The sequence below is a fragment of the Papaver somniferum genome, unplaced genomic scaffold (assembly GCF_003573695.1).
Source record: "Papaver somniferum cultivar HN1 unplaced genomic scaffold, ASM357369v1 unplaced-scaffold_115, whole genome shotgun sequence".
In the NCBI taxonomy this organism is placed as follows: domain Eukaryota; kingdom Viridiplantae; phylum Streptophyta; class Magnoliopsida; order Ranunculales; family Papaveraceae; genus Papaver; species Papaver somniferum.
Window position 1 is genome coordinate 3,398,568 of NW_020620492.1, and position 27,080 is coordinate 3,425,647.

The following is a 27,080-nucleotide window of genomic DNA, read 5'->3' on the forward strand; positions in this document are numbered from 1 at the left end:
ACATAAACTGATTTTGTAGTCTCTTCAGAATCGGATTACATATGTTTCTTTATGTACCGATTTCTTACTTGATTTTTGTTTATTTTTCAATTATATATGGACTTCGGACACCTAGCATTTTACAATAGAGAGCTCACCTTGGAGGATATTTTGAGGGAACCACAACGAGTGACAGAAAGAAGCCTATATAAGTTTGCTTTTGGTGGTGAGACCCATTTTGAACAAGCCCTCGCATTGATTGACAAGCTTGCACTTGAAGAGCTTCTTGAGGTCATTAGGTTCGCTAGTATAAGGAGAAACATGATTTCAGCTGAGAGGGATCGCAACCAAGAATTGGAAGGTATGTTCGAAGAAATGGCTGAATATATAGCCATGGGTGATGCATAAGCTGCTGGTGCTGGTGGTGCTGCAGCTGCTCCTGATGTTGGTGCTAGTGGTGGTGGTGCTTCTCCTGATGCTATTGCTTCTGCAAATGCTCCTGGTGCTCTTTAAGTTTTTAAGTTTAACTTTTAAATATCAAAACTTTAAGTTTATAATACTTGTGGTTGTTTTAAGTCTTTTGGGATGGTTGATGTTTGTATTTTGGATGATCTTTGTGTTGAAATTAATGCACTTAATGTTTTAATTATAATTATGTGTTGATCATTGATTCTAGCATGATATGCCAACAATCGGTCTACTCGATATGTTAACATAAACCGATTGTTCAGGTTATTTTTCATGTATGTTTTTCAAGTTAGAATTGGGTCATACATGCATATATATAAACCGAATGGTGTAGGTGAAAATTCAAAAATTTTAACATGTCTTTAATCGGTTTACGTTGGTCACACTAAAGACCGATTCCTTGTGGCATATAAACACAGTCGGGTTTTACAGTCCTTCTAAAAGACCGATTATACCAAATTATTTCACGTTTTTCAAAAAAATAGTCGTTAGAGACTTTCTCTATAAATAGAGACCTCGCCCTTGGACCCCATTTGTCCCAAAATTGATCATTTTATTCCCCCTCACTCCATATACTCCACAACTACTCATTTCATACCTCCACATATAAAAAATGGCATCATTTGATACAAACGAAGATTTGGCAATCACCAAAGCATGGTATGCAGAAACTCGACTTAGACGTCAATCCTCCGAAAGGGTGGATTCCGTAGCCTTTTGGGCTAGGTTACACAACAAATTTAGGCAATAGTTTGGGAATCCTAATGGAAGAAGTGTTCAACAAGTCCATGATAGGAACCTAGTCATCGAAAATGCAATACTTGCTTATCTAGCTATCCAACCTCGGATTTTTAACACTCGCCCCTTCAACTTGTCCATCGCACAATTTGTAACTATTTTTGCGATTTTTTTTACGTAACCCATGTTGTCTTATCTTCCAATGAAACACCACTAACAAATGTAAATTTGTTTTTGTGTTTTTGTAGCACGAAGTCGTGAAAGCGCGCTACTTGGAGGAAAATGGGAAAGCACTCGCATTCGATGTGAGATATCACTTCTTGGTAGAAAGAATCCCGGAGGATGACCCGGACTACTTGGATTGTGTATCGTCTTCGGAGGAAGATTGATCGCTTTAGAAATTTTTGTATAGGTTTTGTGGGTAGACCTCTATGTAAACCCTCACGACACTATAAATCGTCCACTAGGGTGACTTAGGGGTTTAAAGGCTTGATGCATGTGCTAAATGCATCCTACAATAATATGGAATGAATGAAAAAAATCATATGAAAGGAAACAATCGGTTTATATATGTAATATGTAAAAACCGCTTATTAAAATCGGATTATATACATGTCAACGTTAACCGGTTATAAATGTCCTCTGTTAATTAGGAAACATCAATCCAGAATCGGTTTACAAGTGCATGAACGTAAACCGATTCTGAGAACTGTTTACGAAAAAAATTTAAAATGTTTGATTTTTGAAGAACTTTCTAACATTATTTAATCTCACATCCAAAATATAATTAACCCTTAATACGATAAATTAATGCTAATTAATCATGGGTAAAATAGGTAGTTAGGTAATTATTTCGATAAAGGGTGTTGTGAAGTGATTTCTAGTGACCTTTTTTTTCATCTAACTATAGGCCCCAATTAAGTGGTATAGGCCCCAGTTTAGCCAGGTAAATATGATTGGGTATCATGTACCTTCTCAATAAATCCATTTCTTCTTCTTCGTCTTACTCAACAACAATTCAATTTAACCTTTCGTTAAGAACTTGTTAGGGTTTGATTTTAATTTTGATCTTTAGTTTTAAAATTTAATTTAGATGGAAGGGTATTTTAGTATTTTCGCCACCAAAAAACACCCCTTAGGGGACACTATTGGATGCGGTTAGTAATTCATCCCCCAATTAGTTTTAGTATCCCCCAATTGCGCGTTCTCTAGAATGCCTTTTGGAAGAAACATTTTTTTTTTTGTTTGAGAAATTGCTTTTTGACTTTTAAAAACGAAAAATTTAACTTTCGTGAAACAAAACTTTTTGCTTCTAGTTTCTGAAATTGGCTTATGCTTCCATAAAACAATACCGTTTTTGGTATCCAATCACCTAGAACCAAATTGTTTTTTTTATTACTATTTATGGGATTGAATTTTCTTCTGGAGGGAATGGAGTAAATAATAATTGCTTGAGTTAGCTTGCAAAGAAAAACAAGGTAATCCTAAATTATAAGTAGATTGGAAGGGGGAAGATTACCATTGTACGTAGGATTTCCAAATAATATGGTTAAAACCCTATCATATAAATATGGTCACCTACCTATCAAATGATGATGAATGGTTTTCATGATTTAAATAAGTTATTCAATATTAGTTAATTTGATTGTTAATATCAAAGTTTTTTTTCTTTTTTCTTTTTTTTTTGGGTGGGGGACAAATGCTAAATGTAATTTTAAGAAATTTCCGTTTCAGCACATAGAATTCCACGAGATTAACAAATTTATAAAAAATCTTAAACAGAACTTTTTATATTTCATTTCACGGTGTGCTATGAGATTAACAAACTTTAAAAAGATCTTTAACATAATATTTTTCCTTAACACATTTTTTTCGCCGGACTTCGTATTTGAATGGAAAACTTTCATACTTGAGCTTCAAACACGTATTTTTCGCCTTGTAACTTATGAATGTCTCCCTTCTCCTCAATTGAAGTCAACTATTCCAATTAATAGTTTATTTTCTTGTCTCTGAAGTTCCTTGGACCCATTTTGTTGTGCATCAGAAGGCCGGAGCCATGAAGAGCTCCTATTCCTAGTAGAAGGAGGATATTTTTTGAGAGACGCCTTTATCAATTTTTCCCATTTGCACGATAGTGCTTTGATGGTACAGTCATGAAGAGTATTACAGAAATCAGGATCCTTCATAATCATCTCCTAATCTTCAGCATATCTAGCAACCCCCTATTTTAGGGCTCCCAATTCTTTTTTGGACCAGTAATTCACCTTCATTTTTAACCTTAGATATCCTCCTTTCAGGACCAGGCAGTAAAGGCAAGGATCATATAAGATTCTTCAATACATATTTTATTATGTAACACATGAAACACATTTTCATATTAATATTAATAAACATACAGGGGGTTAGTCCACGAGTGATTTGTGGGGAGTTGAGTGTATTTTGAATCTTGGAGAGTTTGAGAGAGTTCGAGAGACTGTAGGGAGTTTGAGAGAGTTTGGTGTTTTTGAGTGTAGGGAGTTTGAGAGAGTTTATTAGAGGGAGTTTGGGGGAGTTTGAGAGAGTTCATTTCTAACTCATTCTCTTTTAAGAAACAACAAATCCTCATTTATAAGTAAAAATGATCTTTAATCAAATGAAAAAAAAAATGATCATATCTCTGTATATCAATAGTATGTTATTATTGTGCAACGAGATAAATTTTTTTCTTCACTTTAACGGTCTCCATACAATTCTAACTCCATTTGTTCTCTTTCTCCATGTATTAGCTTCTTGACGTTGTTGTTCTTGAGTTTGTGTGAAAACAAGTTCTGTTGCTGCAACAGGTGGAATCAAACCAAACAACCAACCTTAAAGATGCACCTAAAAAATTCAAGTTCAGGAGTAAAGAAACACTAGTTCTGTACAAATTTTGGTTTACAGATCCAAGGAATTGGACAAAGTACCTTCTCACTCTTTTTTCTTCTATCTATATGTAGTACTGTGTTTTTTAACCATGTATAAGAAATGCATGTACATCTTAGTGGATATAGGATGACTTATTAGGTTAAGAATCGACAAGCTCATGCTAATGTGACTGCGTGCTTTGTGTATGGTATACTAAGCGAATTCAGAATACTAATCAGTTTTACGCACATAAAAATTCAGAACACTCATCATTAGGCTCTCGTTGTTCAAGAGCTCCTTCTGTCTAATTTGAACCTTTAATACATCTAGCCGTTAACTCTGCACACTAATGTACATTACTGATTCGTTATCAAACCCAATAAAAATAAAAAATGATACGATATCTGTATATTATCAGGTGACGAATGGGTACTCTATAACTATACACTAAACCTGTACAACATAAAAATGCAATTTTATGCAATACTTTTCCTACCTCTTAATTTAGAATCTCAAATTAATTCGTTGATAAACTCTTTGGGATGTTGAAATTCACCCAATTGGAAATCCCATACTCAGTTAACTAGCACTGTTACTACACAAATTCAACAACACTGATCATTTGATTCATCGCATTAGCACAAAAACTACCAATCTACTAACAATTCCACGATGTTCTGCATAAGATATGAACTACCTAAACCCTTACTTTGATGTCATTTCACTCCATATATATCACATCATGTGTATTAAACATCTCATTAACAAGTATGACCTTCTGAATATTTTTACAAGTACTAGCTAACAGCCTAACACTATCGACTCTGTGTAGCCAAGTGACAAGATTTACACCCTATTTGCATCTCCTAGATGGAAGGAAACTATCAGACTCCACCACTAAACTAGACCTTCAAACCTTTGCAAGTTAAAAATCAATATACATGACGGTCTTGAGAATGAACTGGACAGTTGCAGTAAAGTTTATTAAAAAACAAAAATACCACACATGTAAACGGATCTATGAAGCAAAGTTATCAACAGTTCAATGCATAACAGAATCACAATCAAAAGTAAAAATAGATACCCATAAAAACCAACCATCATAGCGATCAAAGAAGGAAATAGATAAAAGAAAAATCATACCTGAAGCTGAAGCGTTTCCTCTTCTTTCTCTTGTGTTTTTCTCTGACCAAACTCCCTCCCAACTCCCTCCCAAATCTCTACTCTTTTGGGAGATTTGTGTACAGGCAAAAATAAACTATCAACTCTCCAGAACTCCCCAAAACAACCAACTCCCTAAAATTCTAGGGTTTTACGACTAACAGGGAGTTCAAGGGTTTCTTTCAAACTCCCCCACGACTAACAAGTGTTTTGTAGGGAGTTTGGGAGACTCTTCTAAACTCTCCCACGACTAACGGGGATTTTGAGAGACTCCCTCGAACTCCCTCACGACTAACGGGTAAAATCCAACTACACTGAACTCCCCACAAATCACTCGAGGACTAACTCCCTGATAGTATATGTATTAACATAATGAAGTTGTTGTTGTTGAGGGGTAACTTAAGCTTATATGTCCTGATTTTCGTTTCCAAATATAAATAAATTCGAACTGTGGACCTTATCTCCTAGGTAATTGAAACTCAATCTCTGGTCAAGAGCTTCTCCAAGAAAAAGAAGAAAACTGTGAAGAATTACTGAGAGTTTTCTTCCCTTGAAGAAGAAGATGTTATGTACACATAAATGTGAAGATGTGAAAATTTTGATTCCATAATAGTTATGAATTCGTCATATATTTATGATAGAAGTTGATTCATGGTTTATGTGTTAGTTTTGAGCACTTGATGGGGTAAATTCATAATTTTTTGAACTCTAGACAAACTTGATTCACAACGAGGTTTCGAGCAATTCATATTTTTTTAACTACACTTATATAGCAATGTTTATCCAATGCAAAGGATTGAGTATTCAAAATTTCCAATCGAGTAATTAGTACTCGAATGATGGTTAGCTAATATGAGCTAGTGATATGATAGGATTTTAATGGATTACTAGGGTTCTCTTAAGATTGGCTAGAGCCTCATATCTAATATATTTAAATTTTGTATTAAATTTGTGTTAATCATTGTATCCATATATAGAGTATACTATTTTTATGTATCTCATATGTTTTCTTAAGATCTTAATATTGTTGTATATGTATCTCATACGTTTTATTGGTAATACTACTTGATCTAGAAATTTATTTTAAGTTTATTTTGATGTGTAATATTGTTATATATGTATGTGGAAAATATATAAAACGTATATAAATCTTCTGGTTCTTGTATGATTTCCGTGAATAATTAACAATAGTTCTATAGATTATAGCATCTTTTCTGTTAGGTTTTCAAACAACTCCTGATTATGCAAGGATCAACTTGTGTAAGGGTTTCTTTCAGGTACTTTAAAATATTTTTATGTTAGGTTTTGGTAGGAAGATTGTATAAAATAAGGATCCAAAGATTTTAGTTAATGACTTATCTTTCATTTTGAATTATAAAATATGATAGACATCCTTTATGTTGTTCACTCTTAAATATCATGCTTTATGTTACGCGTTAAAATTGATTATGTAGTATTGCAAATTTTCACTGTTTTTGAGAAGATCTTCATTGTGTGTATATCCCCCCCACCCCCCAAATACGATCGGAACGAATGAGGAGGGGGAAGGATTGATACACTTTTTTATGTTTAAGTCACTTTTTGTACATTTTTTTCTCAATTTCCAAAGGAACCGACAGTAAAAAAAAAATGGGCGCCACAAGGGAACAATTTTAGCTAATCAAGAGGATCCAGGAGCAACAAGAATACTAAAGACACCAACAACAAAAATATTAATATGACCGATTTCGATAAAACTTCAGGCTTATCCAGTCCGATTTAACTTTAGAATGAATGATTATTGTATGAATCGACTCCAAAAATAACTGATTTTGGTATGATTCAACTTTCTTTGTCCATGGATCATTTAATGTTTGGAAAAACAATTGTGGGATTTGTGGATCCTGTTAAACCATTTTTCAACCGAGTTATTATACCTTTGGAAAAAGAAAAAAACCTTGAGAAATGGTTGGATTCTTGGATTCTGACATCTCTACTATATGCATATTTTTTAGATGGTTTGGATATATTAATTTCACTCTAAACCAGATTATTTAAACTTATTCTGTTACTTGTGGATTGACACTGCTACTTATAGATTGGTATAGGATGGTTACATTTTTCCTTGAGATAATATTTTGTTTCATTATTGTACATGTATGTTGTCTGTTTGGAAATACCAGGTATGTGCAAACTAAGCCAATCTTGTAACTGATACGATTTTCAATCAACATATCATTATCTAAACCAGATTATTTAAACTTATTCTGCTACTTGTGGATTGGCACTGCTACTTATAAATCGATATAAGGATGGTTAGATTTTTTCTTGAGATAATATTTTGTTTCATTATTGTACATATACGTTGTCTATTTGGAAATACTAGGTCTATGCAAACTAAGTCAATCTTGTAACCGATATGATTTTCAATCAGCATATCATTAATATAAAAAAAGATCCACAATTATGAAAAAGTCTACGTAAAAACCAAATTTGTCTGTTATGTATAAAAACGGGAGCACAATGGTTGTTGTTATTCGTGAAAAAAATAATAATTAAGAACTATAAATGCCAAATTTGGCTAGGCGAAGATTTTAATTTACATTTAACGTCTGGTACACCATAGTTGGAATTTAAATTTTGGCATGGTTTATAAGTACACCATAGTTTTGAAGTGAAATGTTGCGATCCCTCAAATCTTTTTCCGGCATTGCATTTAGGTAGAGGGTATCGTTTAAATCTCTACCTTATTTATAAGCTCACATTATTGATAGACACATTTTTGTGTTTGATTTTTTCTCATTTGTTTATATTGTCAGTGTTGATTATGATTTTTGATGGGGTTGTAGTAAATAGGATTCGTTTCAGACTTGTGAAGGAAATGGAATTTTTAGATTTAAAAAAAATATATATACAAAAATATTAATAATGGGTGCGAGAGGTAACCAAGACACTAGATTCCACTATTATGCAAAATTGAATGATAAATATTTCAAAACTCTATTCAATTCTTAAGTCCTCTTTTATCTTTAATTCACTATCAATCATACAGATTCTCAAAACATTATTTGTAAACCTTAAGCATAGATTATCAAGAGATTAAACCAAGCATAACCTATCAAACTGAATAACAAATAATTAAGACAATCATTCAAATAATTTAAAACTCTGCAAAAGCAGCGATTAGGTGAATTATATAATTAAATGAAATAGTTACCAATTTATGTTGCGTGAATAGCTTCCTCCATTGCCTTGGTTACCAGGGAATTAGCCGCTCATCATGTTGGAAAACCTCTCAAAATATTTCATTGATGCTCAAAAATGGTTTATAAATGATGAGAATATGAGAAATACAATAAAACCGGGTTTGTAACAATTATATTTGTTACAAACCAGAGAACTACGACCCTCAGTGACAAAATAAGACTGCTGCTGCTGTTTCGCAAACGCTGTAGAAAATAAGTCTGCCTGATGTACGACCCACAGCTGTGAGTCGTTATTACTGTAGAAAAACGACTGCTGGTGCAGGTCCGTTCTTCGTGTTCTTCATGTTCATCATCATCAGCAGCAGCAGAAACCGAGTTTGGGAAAACTCGAATTTCTTCTTCTCTGGATCTCCTCAGCCCCCCAGACTCTCGACACCCCTTATATGTGATACCAGAAATCTATTTATACTCCTCAGCCTCATTTAATCACGCCATAACTCAAGATAATTCTCTCTTTACTCGGCTTAAAGAGAAAATATTTTTTGGATATTTTCTTCCTTTAATTAGCTCTCCACGCGCTGAAATGATGTATAAACACTCTAAACATGATCTTACACGCTGTCGAATTGATTCAACACTCTCCAAACACATGAGTACACGTCTAAATTTGATGTGATCGTGTGATATTCATTTCTTGAACGTGCTTCCTGATTTCTTGACTGCGATGATTTCATCCAATTATGATCGATCCTAACACCCAAAATGTCTTCCTCTATCCATATCACAAATACCCATTGAAAATCAGAGGTTTAATCGAACTCTAACCCCTCCAAAAATCGATCGACCCAACTGCCAGTGAGAAGAAATATTTTTCCGCCTTTTTCCAAAATTTGAATTATGAGAAGAAAAGTGTCCTCCCCTAATCCTGTACGGGTGTCCCTTTAGCAATTGGGGTTGAAATAGTAATTTTGGGGTGGAAATAGTAATTTTTCTGGGTTCCTCCGATACATTTCTGGGACGCTTCCGGTGTATTTCTGAGGTGCCTCCGGTACATTATCCTGGGGTGTAAAACACTACTTTTCGAGCTCATTTCGCCGCAAAGGCTTATTTCTCTAAAAACATCTACAAAAACACAAAATAACACAATAAGTACTTAATCGAGTCTAACAATACAGAATATTGAGAACAAAATAGACACATAAATGCGTCTATCAAATACCCCCAAGCTTATTATTTGCTAGTCCTCGAGCAAAACTAATAAAAAAAATAAATAAAACCGAGTTAATCTCGGGAGGGTTTACCAGAGGTGTGCCCACAAAACCATTACTCCTAATTGGTCACAAGTATCCAAAGAGCTATGAGGACATACATATTCTCAACCTATCTCCAAGTAAGTAGAATGCCAGAGAAATTAAAGGTGTCAGCTCTAAAGCTGACTGAAGAAAAGGAGAGACACATCCACACGACTGCTAGATAAAGAGATATCCGCTACACAGCTAGATAAACATTGTAAGATGCGTCCGCTGCTTTACAACTGGATAAGATTAGGAGAGAAATAAAAATGAGAGGGACATCTGCTACACAGCTGGACTAATTACGTGTGATGAGTTAAACCAGTGCTAGAAAGATATTGTGCCAGATTGAAAGCAGACTAACAAAGCAACCAAAATGCATCTTTCTTCGACTCTCTCACAGTGCTCAGTAGAAATAACGTCTTCTTCGGTCTTCAACTGTTGATGATAAACTCTCGAACCTCATAGAACCTTGACAATTAACTCTTCTCTTCGATTTCTTGCTTGACTTATAAATTTCTTCTTCCCTATGGCCTTATTGAACAAAAAGAACGTAATGATGTTTTTTTTTGTTTTTTTTTTTTCATTTTTCATTCTTTTTTTTTTATGAACAAAAAATTACAAAACAAAAATTTACATGGCCATGAGAGAAGGACTTTCAAAACTTGGATCTTCGCAACTTGTGATGTCTTGGTATCATGGATTCTAACAACTTATATCATTTGCTCTTATAACTTCAACTTTGATTTTTGAATTATTCTCTTCTATTGTTGCTTCTAAACCTAAAACGTCTTCAACTTTCTTCATAGATTTTTATGTCGCTCCGCTTGTTGATGATGATAAGTTTCTACTGAGAGAGAGTCGCAATCCAGTAACTAAGACTACATTGTGAGGTTGCTTTGTCTTTCTGGCATTTCCCTGACCTACTTGCCTTTCCATCATGTATGGTTAGGTCCATCACGGTTACCCTCTAAAAGGAACAAGTTCTCTCCTGAATTTCAAGGATCTCAATGTCTTTTTCTCTAATGTCTCAATAAGTTGTTATCTCTAGAATTCCAATTTCTATCTTTTCGGTGAGAAACAGTATGTAAACTTAGCTAACCGGATACCATGTGACTCTAGAAGTTTCAAAAGTGCAACTAAAAAGTTTCTCCTATACCCCCAAACTTAAATCTAACATTGTCCTCGATGTTCTAAAGATAAAATTAAAAGCATGAACAAGGAGAAACTGTTACCAATGAAGCAAAAGAGATAAGGAAAGATATTACCATGTCGCATGAATATTGGGTTACCTCCCAAGAAGTGCTAAGTTTAAAGTCTTCAGCCAGACTAAGCAAGGATTAGTCACCACGTAGAATCATACAGTAGTAGACGGAATAACTGTGGGTCATCTGGATCAAAAAGTGTTACCCACAAGAAGAGGAAACTGCAACAGACCAAGAATATACCGAACATACCCTTTCTTAAGACAACTACATCTAGTTGTGGTTCAGGTTCAGGCTCTATAAAAGGGTCTAAATAAAAGGTTTTCATCGGTTGGATTTCCTCAAAGCTAAGATCCAGTTCAGGTATTAGAGTCTGGAAAAACTCAACTAAGAACTTAGAAGCACATAACAACAACCTGAATAATTGGGGATCCTCTGAGTCAATTAGATTAGACTCACAAAGTTGACCATAATAATTGTCATTCTTAAGAAAATGTGTCGACCCTAATATCCTAAAGTAATTAGGTTTAGTCTCAAAACTTAATATCCGACACATCTTAAAATCATATGTTCCCACAATTGGAAGAAAAGTTTTTGGTGGGAAAACAAAGTCAATCTTGGTATCATAGACTGGGTTAACCATATCAACCAGAGGATGGGTTTCTAACAACTGAGCTTCTCTATGGACATCATTAGGTTCGGGAAAACATGTATGAAGATAATCTTGTAATATGGTTGAGGCATAAATGTCAAGTCCTACACGAGGGAACTTTCTAAGAGTTAAAGCACATGGAGAATGATAATCACCCCCAAACTTAGAGTTTTCTGTGTATCTAGAAAGACTAGTCACAACTTCCCTAATTTCTAGGTTATCAGATTCCTGGAAATGGTCAATTGATTCTTCTAAGTAAGGTTCATCCTCACTCATCTCTACGAGTTCATCTTCTTCGTCTAAGACTATTGTTTCTAAATCGCTAGACTCTAAAACATTATTCTCAGAATAAACTCGTTCCTCTAAATCATTATCGGCTTTGTAAACAGGAAATACTACATCGTCTAAAACGAGGGTATCTCTAGTCAAATCCTCGTCCTTTTGAATAGGTGAATAATTATTAAAATTATTTGGATTTGAACTAGAAATAATATTATCATTGTAAAGCCAATTGGAGTAACCATTTCCTGATCACTATTCCTACATAAGTATGATTCTCCATCAACACTATCCTCATCATAATAACATGAAAAAGATCGAACCTCATCAAAACAAGTAGTGCTACCAATTCTAACCTTGTCATCTTGATTATGAAAATAACTATCCTCATTTTTAAGGGTATTATTGGAAACACTATATTGGAAAGTAAGATTATTTCGAGCAAGTCTTTCGTTCGTCTCAGCCATCAGCTTGAGGGATTCCTCTATAGAAAGTTCACTCACTATTGTAGTTCTTTCGTCTAGAATTACACTATTCATCTTAGCTAACTTACGCGTCGACTCAGCTAACTCCCTGAGGGACTCTTCTAAAGGAGGAATAGGAACAGAGGGATCATAAAAAGGACTACTTTTCAATAGTTTGATTGTATCCTCTAGAGACGAAGAACTAGTACTATAATATTCTTGCTCGTAAGACTGATGCATGTGTGGATAATAATTGGGCTCACCAGGGTATGACCCATATCCTTCCAAATGATGGCGTTCCCAACCACTATTCCCAACATGGTCATAGAAAGGATGATGTCCATATTCGAATTCAGGTCGATAATCATTGTATTGGCTACTATCATACTAGTTCGACATTCTTAATTGCAAGGGAATTATACACAATCACAAACAAGGCTGACTCGACCAAATCAAACCTATAAAATCTAGCAAACAACAAGCATGATGGCTCCACTTAGATTGTTTCTAGACCAGCTTCTAATCCTTCGAAAGGGAATTCGTTACAATTTAAGCAAACCCCTCTGGAACCAATCCGAGTCAAAGTAAGTTGAATTGAGGCGAGGGAAGCTCAGTGGAGCTTTGATACCCAAGGCCTCACCACTATCACAAGGCGGCTCAGTCACGCATTCAACTCACAGAAACCATCATGAACTTCGAAGTATGCTAAAAGAGTAACCAATATTTTTCGAACGACTTTCCTATTAAGCTCGTTACCCTATAGGTCTCGTTCTAGTCAAAATTTTAAGCTTAGGTTCGCGTTTGGTTTCGTTTTCCTAAGGCGGGCAAGAAGGAAACGGTGATGAAATTCGAGTCCTTATCTTAATTTGGCCAGACCTTGCCCTTTACTAGGAAATTAAAACAACCGTATTCAAATCCTCAGCATATATTCACCTTAAGGCATACAATAAACCCGCTGACATGGGATTCGCGGGTGTTTCGAAAGCTTACCTCCCGTACCAGACGGGCGAAGAACCGCTGAAGTCGACTCGGGCCACGACTCCTATGTCATGTGCGAACCCGAGGGGCCGAGACGATATTGTAATCGTCGTCCTTCCCTGCAAACAGTTTTATATTTAATGTACCCTTCCGTAGGGTTTAAAAATAATAATTGTCCAAGTCCAAAGTCCAAATAAAGTGCAAAAGAAAAGAAATAAAAAAAAATAATAATAATTACAAAAAATGGAAGGTCTCTAAAAAAATAATAAATAAATAAATTCTCTCTTTTTTTTTTTTTAATTTTTTCTTTCGTTTTTTTTTTTTGCTTTGTCTTTTTCCTTCTCTTTAAGCTTTGATTCCAAGTCTTTAGTATCCAACTTCAAACCTGTAATACAAAGACACACCCAAAGAAACGTAAAAAGAACAAATGAAATAAAAAAAAACCTAAAAATTCTACCTAAGCACAAATCCGCGTCGGCGGCGCCAAAATGATTATGATTTTTGATGGGGTTGTAGTAAATAGGATTCGTTTCAGACTTGTGAAGGAAATTGAATTTTTAGATTTAAAAAAAAATATATATACAAAAATATTAACAATGGGTGCGAGAGGTAACCAAGACACTAGATTCCACTATTATGCAAAATTGAATGATAAATATTTCAAAACTCTATTCAATTCTTAAGTCCTCTTTTATCTTTAATTCACTATCAATCATACAGATTCTCAAAACATTATTTGTAAACCTTAAGCATAGATTATCAAGAGATTAAACCAAGCATAACCTATCAAACTGAATAACAAATAATTAAGACAATCATTCAAATAATTTAAAACTCTGCAAAAGCAGCGATTAGGTGAATTATATAATTAAATGAAATAGTTACCAATTTATGTTGCGTGAATAGCTTCCTCCATTGCCTTGGTTACCAGGGAATTAGCCGCTCATCATGTTGGAAAACCTCTCAAAATATTTCATTGATGCTCAAAAATGGTTTATAAATGATGAGAATATGAGAAATACAATAAAACCGGGTTTGTAACAATTATATTTGTTACAAACCAGAGAACTACGACCCTCAGTGACAAAATAAGACTGCTGCTGCTGTGTCGCAAACGCTGTAGAAAATAAGTCTTCCTGATGTACGACCCACAGCGGTGAGTCGTTATTACTGTAGAAAAACGACTGCTGGTGCAGGTCCGTTCTTCGTGTTCTTCATGTTCATCAGCAGCACCAGCAGCAGAAACCGAGTTTGGAAAAACTCGAATTTCTTCTTCTCTGGCTCTCCTCAGCCCCCCAGACTCTCGACACCCCTTCTATGTGATACCAGAAATCTATTTATACTCCTCAGCCTCATTTAATCACGCCATAACTCAAGATAATTCTCTCTTTACTCGGCTTAAAGAGAAAATATTTTTTGGATATTTTCTTCCTTTAATTAGCTCTCCACGCGCTGAAATGATGTATAAACACTCTAAACATGATCTTACACGTTGTAGAATTGATTCAACACTCTCCAAACACATGAGTACACGTCTAAATTTGATGTGATCGTGTGATATTCATTTCTTGAACGTGCTTCCTGATTTCTTGATTGTGATGATTCCATCCAATTATGATCGATCTTAACACCCAAAATGTCTTCCTCTATCCATATCACAAATACCCATTGAAAATCAGAGGTTTAATCGAACTCTAACCCCTCCAAAAATCGATCGACCCAACTGCCAGTGAGAAGAAATATTTTCCCGCCTTTTTCCAAAATTTGAATTATGAGAAGAAAAGTGTCCTCCCCCTAATCCTGTACGGGGGTCCCTTTAGCAATTGGGGTGGAAATAGTAATTTTGGGGTGGAAATAGTAATTTTTCTGGGTTCCTACGATACATTTCTGGGACGCTTCCGGTGTATTTCTGAGGTGCCTCTGGTACATTATCCTGGGGTGTAAAACACTACTTTTCGAGCTCATTTCGCCGCAAAGGCTTATTTCTCTAAAAACATCTACAAAAACACAAAATAACACAATAAGTACTTAATCAAGTCTAACAATACAGAATATTGAGAACAAAATAGACACATAAATGCGTCTATCAAGTGTTCAGTTTCGTACTTGTTGTGTTATTTTATGTGTTTATAGGTATTTTTGAGAAATAAAATTTGTGGAAAATTGTTAAAGGCACCTAGAGAAATCACCAAAAGTACCCATACTTTGGATAATAATACCCCTAGTGTTAAAAGGTACCATCGCATTGGATAGGGCATCCCCTTCTTCTTCATTTTCAAGTAGAATTTTGGCAGGAAACTTGTTTCTCACCTTCGAATATACAACACAGGGAGAGGGAGTCAGAGTAGTAAAAGAAGTTAACGGAAGAAGAAAAGTTAGGATGGAGGATGAATAAGAAGAAGAATCAAATAAGAAGAAGTTACATTAAATTTCTCTCCCTCTTCCCCGGAAATCTATAAAGAAGAAGATCTTTTCTCTTTCTCTCTGTGTGTCTTTCTCCCTCAAATTCGATCTGAAAATGCGGGGGTACCAAAATACACCACCTTCTTTTTAGGAAACCTGTATGGATTAAACTAAAATATAATTCCGAAAGTTACAACTTAATGAAACTCAATTAGGAATTATATTAATAATTTATATATCTTTTTCCCACAATGAATATGTAAACGGAGACGAGTCCGTGAACCTGATATACCATGAGAGTACTTGGACGATTCCAAAGATCAATATCCGATCAATTAGGTCATATCCAACAATTACTATGAACATATCTGCTTTGATTGGTTTACGTACAACCTGTGATATTTAATTATAAAGATAAAAATATGCAAAAAAAAAACACAGACACCATAAAATTTGTTAACGAGGAAACCGCAAATGCAGAAAAATCCCTAGACCTTGTCCAGATTTGAATACCAAATTGTATTAAGCGGCTACATACTCTAGCATACTATCAAATTTTCGGACTGGAATGTAGTTGAGACCGAATTAAACCGTCATATCAATTCAGTTACACTCGCGCTCCTATATGCCTCTTGAATCCCACAAGACTCTGGCAATTGATAATTCCTTTAGATGACGTCTTGTATATCCTAAGAGTTGTTTCAAATCAGTTGAAGACTTTAAACCAATCTTCCTCCCACAGATAATCCTATATGTGATTTCCGTTTTGATCAAAGATCAAGGTGAGATAGGAAATCTATTGCAATAGTCAAAATCTAGCAAACCTCAAATTCCGGTACTTAGACTTCCGAAGAGCATCCTAGATTATTATTCACCTCACAAGTACTATCTACCCGGATTCAACAAATAATATTTGTGGAGGAATATACCAGTAGATTCACAAAGTCTGAGATGAAGAAACTTTGTGATTTCTGTCTATCAACTTAACCAAATACAATTTATCTCAGAGAATTCATTCTCGTGCATAAAAATTTAATCAACATGGAAAATAGGTGCACAAGGTACAAATACTAAATCCATTCGTGAATCAGTTGATTCATAGTACGTGTACTGATTTACATACTGCAAACATTCCTGAGTTCCGAAGTTATCTCAGAGAATTAATTCTTGTGCATAAAAATTTAATCAACATGGAAAGTAGGTGTACAAGGTACAAATACTAAAGCCATTCGTGAATCAGTTGATTCACAGACGTGTACCGGTTTACATACTGCAAACATTCCTGAGTTCCGAATTCAACATAGAATAATTTGGGTACGTGTACCAGTTTGCATACCATAACCACTTACCGAGTTCCGGAGTCAACATAACTTTTTCTGGTACGTGTACTGGTTTGCATACCTTAAGAATTAAACTGGTTCCGAGTCCATAGAATTTTTCTGGTACTTGTACCGGTTTGTGTGCCAATCCAGTTCTGTGAGCACAATTCCTTTATGGTTTGCATACGGGTATGCATACCGATCTCGTTCACGATTTAATGGATTTTATTCAAAGTATGCATAAGAATATGCGTACGAAAAATCCATTCGTCGACATATAGCTACTCCGTTACATGTATGAGTACATGTAATACGGCTTCAGACTGATATCAGGTTTTTCAGTTTGTCAGACTAATAACATTGTCTTATATCCGAATACAATAGTTCTATATTTATATCTAAATTAATTCTAAACATTTTCGAATAACATCAATGACACATATTATTGTTCCATGATATTTCCTACTGATAAACTTGAATCACGATTTTGATTCTGAACAACAAAATTTTCATTAACCGAAATTCATCAAGTATGAACAAATATTCATTAAGCTTAGTCATTATATTTTGAGAATATTTTAATTTGGCATTTAATGCTCAACTCGAGACTCTTGTCTATGCATAATAGTCTGCGATATAGTCTCATAGATAGAAAGATGAATATAACTTGAGATACAGGTGGTTTATACTTCAGTTATCTTTTGTCAATGAATATCTCCAAAAGCTCCGGTTGATCTTTTCCTTCAAATGGTAGAACGTAGTGATGACTTCCACGATGTTCGTATCTCAACTACACTTTTATCCTAATCCAAGACTTAACTAAATCTATAGTACAAATCAAGACATAGTTTTTGCAAATAAATTTGACAACAAGCTTGAGATAGCAACACTTTTGAGTTCGTCCGAGAAATTCTTTAACATGAACTATAACTGAACCGTGTACAAAGACTTATTCATGAAAGGTTATCCGAAACTAGACAGACGAACTATAAGATTAACCATTTTTATATAACACTTAAAAACTTTAATCTTGAGTCACAACCATAGGTTATAATGTGATCAAATATATCTAGATAGTGTTTTTAGAGAGTTATTCAAATTTCGACCGATTATATCATAGAAATAACTTTGATGCATCTGAAGATATTCGACAGGGTAAGTACATGTCATGGGATATGTACTGTATTCCTATTCATGAGTAATTTTTTCAAGGTACATGTACCAGGTATGTGTACCCTTAAGACAAAAACGGATTCAGGACTCCACAGATCTTTTCCGTCTTGTATACGGGGTATGCGTACTTTTCTTGTTTGGAAACCTACAAATCTTTTCCGATTTGCATGCTAGGTATGCGTACCTTCTTGGTTCACGAGTCAACCGAATTTTTATAGTAACCAATCTAATCAATCTTGCTATGACAACCAAACTTGACATATCAATGCTTGGTGAGTTCAACCGAGCTATGATTTAATAGTTATCCGTACCAAAAATTCTTTGCCGAACTATAGCTACGCTAGTACGTGTACTGGCATTGGTACATGTACTACGGCTTTGGACCTATAAAAGTTCTCCCAGTATGTGAACTAGTATGCATACTATTATGTATCCAGATTTACAGTAGTTTTATATCTCTATAATAATCATTTCGAAACATTCCCGAATAACATCAATGACACATATCACTGTTCCAGGATATTTTCAAATGATTAAATCTTGAATCACGATTTAGGTCATAAGAAATAAATTTTTCTTAACCAAATTCATCAAGTATGAACAAATGTTCTTAAGCTTAGTCATATATATTTCGATAATAATTAACAAGATAAACTTGACATGAAATTCTTGTTGTGCATGTATCTACTTTAATCATGCGATATTGTCTCGTAGATAGAAATGTGAAAAATTTAATAATAGGTGACTTATTATTCACTTACCTTTTGTTGATGAAGTTCTCCAAAAGCTTCGTCTTATCTTCACCTTCAAAAAGTAGAATGCAGTGATGTCTGGTACTCAACTACACACTTATATCCTACTCCGAGACTTGACTAAATGTAAAGTAGAAATCAGGATACAGTTTTGATCAACTAAATTTGATAACAAGCTTGAGATAGGAACACTTGTGAGTTCGACCTAACAATGCTCTAACACGATCAGACCGAAATGAAGATGGGGGAAGGAATAATATTTTTGCCGTGTTTAAGTCAATGTTTTTCCATTTCCTATTCATGTCTAAGGTATAAACAATAAAAAATAAAGAAATGGGTGCCACAAGGGTGCCAGTTTTGGGCCTTTTGGCTAACCTAGAGGATCCACAATCATGTATGACCAAACTTATTCCTTCCATATTATAAAAGCCAATACTTTTAACAAACAAAAAAATAAATCGATTTGGTCAATTTATAGGAAAAAATGACTGATGTAGCATCATTTATAAGAAAAAATAAAAACAAAAAAAACTAAGAAAGCTAAATGACTATAAATGTCAATTTGGACAGACGGAGATTTATATTTTCGTTTGGCGTGATGTGCAGTATAGTCAAAATCACTCTCCAAGGCCGATTACTCGCCGAGTAATCTCTACAATCTATATGACCGAGGCGATTTCCGATTCCAAGCCAGTTCCGATTATTAACGATTAAGGCGGCCTATCTTGACGATTTGGACCTATTTTGAGGAAAACGAGTTAATGATTTTCCGAGTTTGCGTTGCATGCACTATATAAAATCAGAAAAAAAAATTCGTATCCCCTTAGATGGGAGATATCAAATACAAAAACCTCTAAATACATGATAAATACGTTCAATATAGCAATATTATACATTTAATTACATGCTAGTGTTAAAATTTTAACTTTAATTAGGTACAAATAATGACTTATTGTAAACGACAATATATAAGTTTGCGATGGCATTTGAATGATACTTCATAATTCTGCAGGTAAGTTTAAACATGAATGTTACATCTATAAATGTATACACTTACATGGGAGCAAACAGAGATAGAAGAGTTGATGCAGGCTATATTATGGGAGGAAGAACTCAACTTACAACAAGTATGCTTTGAAATTGATGCTTATAATGTATAAGTAGCATCCAATGATGATTATCAGAGAGTCAGATGAGAATCATAAACTCAGATTTTAGACATTATTAGCTTTTTTTTAGTAGACACCCATTATGGACCTGCAAATTTATTAATAGGAAACTCAATAAACCAGCTGATAAGCTGCCAACACATTCTTGTGTATTTCAGATTAATATAAGTTGGATCCTGTATCCACGAAGTTTTATGGTGGAGGCATTATATGCTGACACTAACTGTGTACTAATCTCCAACATCTAATAAAAAAATTCCTTGTATCAAAAAAAAAATAAAAAATAGAAAAAAAGTCTGTAATAAATAGATATCGAGTATTAGACCGAGGTTTGGAGATTTCCAAGTCCGAACTTATTGCTCCTCGCTCTCCAACCGAGTAGGACTGAGGAACGTTTTTGACTACTTTGGTCAGGTGTAGTTTTTAACTGTAGATGCAGTCTAAATTTCCATCTGGTTTATAAGCGCACATTATATTGACGTTTTAAAGCGAATACGATCTGAACTTGTGATCCCTAAAATACTATTCTAGTATTGCCTTTGACTGGAGATCATCGTTTAAATCTCTCTGGTTTGTAAGCTCAAATTATGTTAACATATTGAAGTAGAAACTGATTATGAGTTCGCTCCATCAAATCCTGGGTATCTATGAAATGACGAGCGTTTAAAATGTCTCTGAAGTGGAACGTGATTTTAATTTGGTTTTTGCGAAACCTAATTCTCTTCTCTGTGTGCGTTTTGGCTTAAAAGAAGAAACCAAAAGCCAAACATAACTTGTCCTCTAAAAACAAAATATCAAATAAACTGATTGTATATTATGGGATTGTTTATAACTTTTCCTTCTAGAAAGATACTAATCATAGTGAAAATCAAATTTCTACTATAATTGTTATTTTTTTATTTCTGGAAGCAAAAAAAAATTAGAAGTTAGTTTGGGTATCTAGCAAGTAAAAAAACGGAGCTTCGGCAAAGATTTGGGAGGAAAAGTGCATACCCAATTCAAATATAATCCCAAAGACTATAGATAAAGATGAATCTCTTTCGTAAAATAAGGTTCAAAATCTGATAAATTCTGAAGGGACCTGGGATAATTCTAAATTAGATGAACTCTTCTTGTCAGAAACAAAAGTAAAATTTTGGCGGTTTCGCCTAATAGTAATGATCCGGATAAGATCAGATGAAACACCACCCTTTGGGAACTTTTTCAAAAAAAAAAACCTACAATTTTCTTACCAATCAAAATCCCCGAATTGATGACAATAATGATTTCCCTTGGAAAAAATTATGAAAAATGTAAGTAATGACAAGGATTAGATTGATTATTTGGAAATTAACCCAAAGAGCTCTCCCAATCGCAAGTAGATTAGCAACTCATATTTCAGAGATATCGGCAGATTGTCGAACGTGTAACTCCCATATATACCCTAGAGACTTAACAACATCTTTTCAGTTTTTGTAGTTTCGGAAGACCCATATGGTTTGGTGGTTCCATGAACACAGCTAGTTCTCAGGTTTTCTCATACTCGATATGTACATGGGGAGAAAGATGGATTTCTAACTCAATATACACACAATTTATAGAAAACATTGCAACTATTCTCTTGTTTATATGGCAACATAGATTTTCAGTAGTATTTGAAAAAATAAAGCCCGATCTTACTAGCTAGCCTTATTGAAAAAATTAAGAAGTTTATGCAATCTACCCCAATAAAGAACATGTTACCAATTAAACATCACCAAAAGGAAAAAACAATCAAACCTTTGTTGACTTCTTTTTGATCAGATTGGATATTTTTCATAGACACGTGTTTCAAGAAATAGGACTTATTAACACAAAATTGGTTAAAATGACCAAAATCAACAATTCCTGGGTGAAAAAGACATGTAAAACTTGATACCGTTTAAATAGACAAGAATGTAAAAATAGCCAGGATGTAAACAATTTCATCCTACCTATTTTGAAATACTTTTTCTTATTTTTAATTTACATCAGGATGCATCCAGTTTCATCCTCACTCTTTTTTAAGTTTTCATTGTTGCTATTTTTCTAGTGTCCATTTCATCCATACTAATTTTTACTCGTCCGTTTGAACCATGTTTTAAAAATATTTGGACAAATGACCCATTTTCCGGTGTGTGACCATTTGTTTAAGGGACCTTTTGTTTTGTCGATGCATTTGGTAACTCATAGTCATAGCGGCGCATATCTAGTGGCGCAAGGCCGGTCTTCTTTGGAGCGTAAGGCTCCGCACTTGATTCATTCAAGATGTCCAAGCTAGATAAACGTGCCGTATAAAAACTCGGGAAATCGTAACTTCCCAAAAAATACTAACCGGTGGGTGAAATATGATACAAAAGTGGTCTTCTTATCTTGTAGTCGCATTTAATACCCCTTTTCTTACCTTAGATTCGGTAATTACTTATTGAAATAACAAGAATTTTAGGAAATTAAATCGCATTTATCTGTGAAACGGAAATTCCTTCTTTACCCTTATATGATGAATTTTTGCTCGTATATTTGCTCTCTGTTGCTGCTTCTTTCTTTTTACAACAGCCATCGATCAAGGAAAAAAAAAAACACTCAACAGACAGTCTTCCGTATTTTGCACACAAATAAAAAGAAAAAAAAAAAGCCAAAATCAAACATAAATACTCGTATTAATACTATAAACCTTCAAGGGCAATGACGGAAACAAAATACTCAAGCAGTATTTTAAACTAATCACACTAGTTCCAGTACAAAGTTACGAAATCATTACATAAAATTAATTATTTACTAATCCCTATTTTGCATACAGGGCTCCAAGATAAGAAGAACCCTCGCACGTAACTCTAATTAACTTTTTGAATATAATAATCAGCAATACACGTGTGCATCAATAAATGGTTGAAGACGTGGCATTGAGTTGATGGACGCTTTGTACATGACACAACCTATTAAAGCTTTTTCCCAAGACAGAGAAAGGAAACCTTTGTTTCTTCTTCTCCTTCTTCTTCTACCTTTGTTTCTCATCTCAAACCGCTCACTTGATCTCCCTGCAGATCTAGAGCAGACGCTTTCAACTCTCTCTATTCCTCTGGTTTTCATGATCTTCATGTAGAATCTTTAGTTTCTCTTTATCAAATCAATTGGGAAATAAGCTTCTCCATGTAGATCTAGAACACACAGTTAGGCTTCTTCTTTGGAAATTAAAAGGGGGTTTCTTTTTCCTTATCAAATCAATCGAGAAATACCCAATCTTATGCTGTAGCTCTGAATTGAAGATGGGTTATTTCTTTTTTCATTTTGATTTTTGATTTCAATCAGGCTTTTCTTTGTAACCATCCATTTTCTTATTTATTTTCTTCATCTAGATTTATACACGTATTATTGAACTGATAAGATCGTAAATTAACCGTTGGATCTTTTTTTCAATTCTTCTAACTCTCGTCTAATCGGTAAGTGCAGGGTAATACAACAATGGCATTGGCTAAAACGCCGAGCAATACACGTGTCTAGTCCGCTATGGATTGTGAATTTCATACTCCGAAATCAGTGTCATTTGATCTTCAGTAGTCCGTTAATTGAAAACCACCACGTGTAAATCAACCACCAGACCATCTAGAGACTTCCATTCCCATCTATTAATATCTCTCAAGACATTTGGGGCGAAATCATTTTGCTGCTCCGAAAAGGTAATCCTCCATTAATGAAGTTCTTAAGTTTTTTTAATTTTTCTTTTCTTCTTTCTTCTCTTTCTGCTTCAGCAATTGCTATCTGAATTCAGTTCTCGTTTTGCTAATCTTTCTACTCTACTCCATCAGTTATAATCGGTATTTGTTTTATAATTTGTAGATCTTTGATTTGAAAGATCGAAAAAATGAAGAAAGCTTCTGCCAGGAACCCTAGATTCCAAATCAAAAGCTCTGCCAACAGTAAGGTAATATAAGACTAGAAAATTGGTTTAAGATTGATTTCAGTTATGTAATAATAGGTATGATTCAATTTTGTAATAATGATTCTTGAAGTATAATTCCGTTTGTTTAAAATGTTGTTTGTCATGTTATTTAGCATGTATTTCTTTTAAGGTTCTTACATCAATCCTGATTGTACATATAATGCTGAATAAATATCAATACTGACAGTCAATAACGGTCTGAGTTTCTTTTACTTGTATATTATGTTTTGTTACACCTGTTACCAACTATTCCTTTTATAACAGAAGGAAATAAGACTAGATTAATGCATGATTGGATTTCCAATGTTTTCTTGCTTTTTAGTGTGCTCGGATTGAATTGGTAATTCAGTGACTTCTATCACATTTCAAATTTGAAGGAAGTTTGAGTTACCAACTATTCCTTCTAAAGTTGTCAATCCTCATCTCTCTCTGAAAATTGGATTGAAGCCCTCTGTAATATTAATCTAGTCTTATTTTGTTTCTTCTATTAGATACGACGGAAGTTACCTATTAGGTCAATTGTCCATCACCTGACTGCAAGTCTTGCACATTATTTTTGTTCATATTTGATTGATGCTGTAGATGTCGAACAAGCATCTTGTTCCTCATTTTTCAGGATTTGTTTTGCTCTATACTCTAAGAATGGAAATGGAGATATCTGATTGCTTGGTTTGTGCTATTAACTTGATTTGTGCATTCCCAAGACTTTCCTGTGATATTCATTAGTGTCCACTGTTGATAACTTTACTTTATTGTGTTTATGCAGCAGTCTTGAGGATCTTCTTCATATGACATTAAAGGCAAGGGGAAAACTAATCATGATCTATATTCCTCTGAGGATGATGTCTCAGACTATGAGAAAGAGTTGAACCAGGTAAAAATATTGAACTTCATGTATGTATTAAGATAGTATTGGTTGTACAATATAGTTCTATAGTTGAAATGTATAACTATTTCTGTGATTTTAACATTCTTAGACTTGTTTAACCTCATATGTACGTAAAATGCAGCCTCGTCGAAGAGTTTCTGGTTGTGACACCAGGAACAAGGTTACAAGTGTGAACATAACTGAACGATGCTCCTCTTCTGAAGTCGGCAAATCTGTTCTAAGAAGTCACTATACCCAAGAGCATCAAGGAAAGGTATTAACAGTTGTGCATTTCTTTTTAACTCTATCTGACAGCTTTTTCTTTTATCCCTGTATTAGCATACTCTCCTGTTTCTCTTGTCCTGTCTCAGTTATCATAACATTAAGCATGATTGGATGTTCATGTCTTGTTGCTTTTTAGGGTGTTCAGAACAATTGATTGGTATCACATCTGGAATTTGAAGGAAGTTTGAGCTATAACATTGCACTTTATTTTATGTTATGTACATTGTTGTAGTTATCTTCCTTGTAAATATTTTAGGATTATAAGTTTTTAATCCTCATCTCTATCCAAAAATAGTATTGATTGCACTTTATTTTATGTTATGTACATTGTTGTAGTTATCTTCCTTGTAAATATTTTAGGATTATAAGTTTTTAATCCTCATCTCTATCCAAAAATAGTATTGATTGCAGTTACCTTTAAGTCAGTTGTCCCTCAAAAGTATTCAAGTCTTGCATATTATACATGTTCGTACTGGGTTGATGCTGTGGATGTTGATCAAGCATCTTGTCATTCTTGTTTCATGTGTTTTTATAACCCATACTCAAAAAATGGGTATTGAGACATCCGATTGCTTGCTTTGTGCTATTAGTTTGATTTGTTTATTGAGACTTGTTTAATCTCATATGTACGTAAAATGCAGCCTCGAAGGGTTTCTAGTCGTGACACCAGGAACAAGGTAACAAATGTGAAGAAAATTGAACGATGCTCTTCTTCTGAAGTCGGCAAATCTGTTCAAAGAAGTCACTATACCAAAGAGCATCAAGGGAAGGTATGTAACAGTTGTGCATTTTCTTTTTATCTCTATCTTGTCCTGTCTCAATTATCATATTATGGTCACGTCTTGTTGCTTTTTAGGGTGTTCAGAACAATTGATTGGTATCACATTTGTAATTTGAAGGAAGTTTGAGCTATAACATTGCACTCTATTTTATGTTATGTACATTGCTGTAGTTATAACTCTTCATTGTAAATATTTTAGGATTATAAGGTTTCAATCCTCATCTCTATCCAAAAATAGTATTGAAGCCCTGTAATAATGTAGTCTTTTTTTTTTTGATTCTTCAATTGGATATGATTGCAGTTACCTGTAGGTCATCAATTGTCCATCAAAATTATTCAAGTCTTGCATATTATACATGTTTGTACTGGGTTGATGCTGTTGATGTCGATCAAGCATCTTGTCATTCTTGTTTCATGTGTTGGTATACCCCATACTCAAAAAATGGGTATTGAGACATCTGATTGCTTGCTTTGTGCTTACGCATCAGCTTGAAGGGGGCAAGGCGAAAAATCATCAACCACTGTCTTCCTCTGAAGAATCTTCCTCCGAAGATTCTGTGTCTGATTTTGAAAAGGAGTCGGAACAGGTAATTTTTGTCACTTTGTGGATATTATTATATAGATAGTTTTGATTGTATGATAGAATTCGTATTAGTATTATTTAACTATTAAGTTCTTAAGATTGTTTTCATCTTATAGGTACTCAAAATTCAACCTGAAAGAGTTTATAAAACCAGAAGCAAGGGTCCAATCTCGGAAAACCTTGTTCGAAAAATTTGCCCTGCTCAAGAAAAAATGGCAGGACACATGGATGGTGAACGAAAGGTATATGATTCTTTTCCATGCATTTTCTTTTTGTTATGCTTCTTTTTGTGACAATGAATTTTGTAGTTATATGCTAGTTACGTCTACTAGATTACCCTCCTCACAACTTCAGTCAGTCATAGGTGTAGTTGTTCAAGGATTTCGGTTGCTTGATTTAGTGTTTTATACAATCCTGTTGTGGTATCTTTTTTGTTATGTGCAGGAAACTGGCTGTACTTTGAGGCAGGCCATATCTGAAAGTCTGCAGCATTTCTATGAGGACCTATTTAGCGAGATTGATCGTG